General features: G+C 39.5%; 1 protein-coding gene across 2 annotated transcripts in view; it reads right to left on the bottom strand.

Moving 5' to 3' along the window:
* The window catches only part of LOC109477036 (protein phosphatase 1H-like), a 40863-nt gene that overhangs the window by 8685 nt on the left and 27731 nt on the right, over nt 1–4447 (bottom strand). The gene's annotated exons all lie outside the window — the stretch shown is intronic.

Genomic DNA, 4447 nt, shown 5'->3' with positions numbered 1-4447 from the left:
GGCAGTAAAAAAGTTGAAGTTAAAATCACCCCGNTAACCATTAGCATGGTCGCATATGGCGGTGCCCATCTCTGTTTCTGTACCCCTTGGGCCACACAGTTGTGTCACTATAGCAGGGGGCTAGCCCGCTGGTAGTGACGTGTGTTTAACTCCATCTAAAATGCTGAGTGCTAAGCAGAGAAAGCAGTATATATGTACTATTTTTAAAGTCTTTGGTATGACTCGGCCGGGGATTGAACTCACGACCTACCGAATGTAAGGCGAGCACTCTACCCACTTGGCTATTGCACCGGCTTAAAGGTGGCAAATAATGTTAGCCAAATGCCTTCATGTTTGGAGATCAAAAAGGACTAGTATGTAGTTTCCATACCTGGTGCGCAAATTTACAGCCTTAATTGAGATGTTCTGCTGCAGTGTTACGCACAACATATACGTTACAGGTTTTGTGCATTCACAGTACGTTCTGCCGACGTACTGAATACATACCAACTGAAAATTTGTTTGTCTTCTGTGTGATGGTGTTACAGTAATGCCAGACATTGGAACGAGTGTTCGAGATTCTATGCTATGCAGTGATCAGCCAAATGTTGTGAAAGTGATTGAACAGTACATTGTAAGACTTGATAACAAGGCATATGTGGTTTGTCAGAAGAAAGTGGGTCACAGAACACTTACTGGATAATTCACTCCTACGCCTAAAGATTCACTCCTTCACCTAACAATTTGTAAACACATGTCAGCAGGATAGGGTGAGCTTCCTTGTAAGTTGTAAGGTACAATTCAGGGCTCGAAAACCTTTTTCTGAATAATTGAGGGTTACCTGTACATACATGTAACCCCAGTACATGGGCCAGTGCAGATTAGGTACGGGTAGATATCAGAAATACCTGCACAGTTCCAATTTTGCCTGCACTGACCTGCATATACCCAGTACATGGGCCAGTGCAGGTTAGGTACAGGTAGATATCAGAAATACCTGAACAGCTCCAATTTTACCTGCATTGACCTGCATATGCAGGTGTTTTGAGCCCTGTTACTGTTAGGTACATTGTAAGCATTGCATTGTAAGGTACAATGTTCTGTTGTTTGAAACTATAGACTACTTTTGGGAAAAACTTATGAAATGGAAGATGCACACACTGGTACTTGGTTATTAGTTTATTTATTGCATCTGATTGTATAACAGAAGAAGCACCATTTTGACAGAAAACAGACAAAGGTGCAATCGCAGAAAGAGTGTTACATAGTGATACAACTTGTACTAGATATTAACAACCAAACTGTCCAGACCATGTTCCTGGCTTAAATCTTCTCACTTCTGATTTATTGTCCACTTCAACAACACATCATTGATCTAAAGCTACATGTACGTGATGTGAGCCATTCATTATCTGTGAAATATCTTGTTGCCATAAAATTTTTATGTGGCCAACGATTTAGGGGCCCATACTTCCAAAGAAACACCAAATTAGGGCAGTAAAGCTATTTGTATAGGAAATCAATGGTAAAAATTTATGAGAGGATCTGCATGGGGTGATGCTGGCAACGCTTAGTGCTAAATTTAGGAGGGTTGGCAATGCTGAACAGTAAATTCAATCAGGATGCAGGCATCGCTTACTGGTTGTTCTTATGTAAGGCATTGGGAACGACTTTATTGGTCTTCCTCAGTATATACATGTAATTGCATAGGTTTGTAGACCTTGGACGCTCCATTATGATCTGGGGGAAATCTGGCATTTGACTACACGATAAAGAATTTTCAATAACAACAATGAATTCAGGATAACAAATAAGCTGCTACATAGAATTAAATCGACCTGTTATACTTCAAGAAAATTTTCTGATGTTGAATTATAAAGCAGCTGGCTACGTGTAATGGTGAATTACCTGGTAACATGAATCCCTATGCCTTAAGGAAAAAGGCATGCAGGCTCTCATGGTGGAACTAAGTTTAATCTAAAAAGTCAAATGGGCACTGATGAAGTACTCTTGCAAGGGAGGTGAAGAAAAAAAATCAAGAAATTAGCACTTTAGCAGATCACCACAGTTAACACGCAGGAAGAGGAGAGAAGTACATTTTCCACAGCTGTCAAGGTTGATAGAGGGGAGCACATACTTCAACTGATAATTAGCCACAAGTAGCAGCACTCTTAGCTTTTTATCAGTGCCTGCACATCCTCAAGCTGAAGTGAAGGGCCATTACATGTCTTCAGGGACAGAGCTACGTTTCCAGACTGGCTTAATACATGGCCGATTTATACACATGGGCGAACACCTGACGTACCAAAACTGCGTGTGCATGCGAGCGTATGAAAACTGCATGCGCCAAATGTTTCCGGCCTGCTTTGATGTACTTCAAGAATGTACGTTCAGATCACACGAATTGAACGTACGTTCTTAACACACGTCTAAGCAGACCTAGTTTTCATATCCTCGCGTGCGTATGTAATTTTCGTACTTCAGGTTTTTGCCTGATCGTAAATCCGGTCTCCGTGTACCTAAGACGCGCTTTGGACTAAAATGGGGGTGATACAGAGCTCCCCGTGAAATCGCATGTATCTCAAGTTTGGCGCAACCAATCAACTTCAAATTTGAAAGTAACTTAGATGAAATACCACTGATTCTAAATAACTACTTCTTCCTTCAAAAATCTGCATAATTGTTCCATAAATAATAATAATATTAGATCATTGTGGCTATATAAAATCTGCCTAGACCAAACTCTTCCGCTCAGAATTGTAATACAAAACTTTCAGAGAATGTGGAGAGATATGCACTTTATAGGAATCGGTTTCCAGAAAAGAAGAATATAGCTTAGATCTGAAAATATTTTGAAGTATAGTCCATTTTGGTAGAATTATAGGGGGTAGGTATGACTTTATCTACCAATAGCTAGATATACGGGGATAAAGTAGTTTTTCTGAAAACCGATTCATAGAAACCGACTTCTTACGCATTGTTTGCACCGGATTTCAACTTTGTAACCCAATGGGAAGAGTTTGGTCTCGGGCTTTAAAGTTTAAAACTCTAAATTCTGGTCGATTTCCTTCCTTGACCTGTCAATCTTTATCAAGCCTCATGACTGTGAATGAAATTAATTGTTTTCGCACCTCCACTCAAGGCAATTACAGGCAATTATCTTTAATTATGCATAGAGGGCAGACGGCAGCATGTATCCATTCAAATTCAGACTTTACCACAAAAGTTTTTGTTTTTAAACATTTGTTTCTTACTCCTCGAATTGAAAGTTCTGGGTTTGAAATGTGGTTTTATACGTAGCAGCTCAATGAACCTGAACAACAGCTCTGCCGAGTGTTGGGCAGAAGATAGCTATAGATGTGTAATATAATTCATCTGAAGAAAATTTCTAACAGACTTTTAACCCTGGCCCAGTGAGATGAAAAATCGTTTGATGTGTATTAACTTGTCTGGCTCCAAACATGCACCTACGAACATGTCCTGTATTTCCCTAAACTTCCTTGCTTATACCATTATACAGTTCATGTAGTTTCTTGTCATCCCTCCGTTTTCAGAATGTTTATTATGTTTATTTACGTGCTTTAACTTTTAATTTTGATGACGTGAAATGGTACATAATGGTAGCTTTGATTTGCTACATAATGGTAGTACTAGTGTTTCTTTAATAATAATAGGGGCCACTAAAGAACACTTAGCACGTAAAATGGTCATTTTGAATCCTGTTTGCAAACTATGGCCATCGTAGTCTCTCACAGTAGCCTTTACTGAGTCTTTGGGAGGTGGCTGGAAATATTAGAAATTGGCCAAATAGAGAGATAATATGCCGACGGAGTTGGTCTGCTAGAAAGTACATTTTGCCGTGCCCGGGTGCATGAAATCGACCAATTTCTTACTCTTTCCTGCTACCTTCCGAAGCCTGGTAGAGGCTAAATATTTATAATACACAGGCCTTGTCAGTTGGACATTGAGTGACGCATGCTGGCTAAATAACCAAGGACTATGAGATTATAACCTCCTTGCTATATCTTTGGACCGTGCTATGGGTCTTCGTTCACACGAGTAGGTTATAATTCTACCTCTATGGTTCACACAATGCGTTTAACGCTAGTAAAGATTTACCTCCATGATTAGTCCGTAACATACTAGTAATCTGGAATTCGGAATACACTAAATATGTAATTTGGTACTAAAATGGAGAACAAAGATTGTCTGAACATATGGCTAAAATCAAGGAGGTTATAACCTCGCACAGTTGGAATCGGGGCTCCATCGCCAATTTATAAGACCCTGTTATATAGACTTGAGTTAGATTCTGGTGGATACATGCTGTATTTAGGAAAATGTTTTTCATTTTTACTTTCTTTTCAAGCATGTTTCATGCTATGAAGTCTTCTAACATGGAACACTGAAAATACAAAGAGGGTGTGAAATTAGCTCAATACAAATGCAAAATAGCAGGAGGGGCAGT

The sequence above is a fragment of the Branchiostoma belcheri genome, unplaced genomic scaffold, assembly GCF_001625305.1.
Source record: "Branchiostoma belcheri isolate BF01 breed outbred unplaced genomic scaffold, Haploidv18h27 scaffold4, whole genome shotgun sequence".
Taxonomy (NCBI): Eukaryota; Metazoa; Chordata; class Leptocardii; order Amphioxiformes; family Branchiostomatidae; genus Branchiostoma; species Branchiostoma belcheri.
This window is presented reverse-complemented; position numbering and strand designations above follow the sequence as displayed.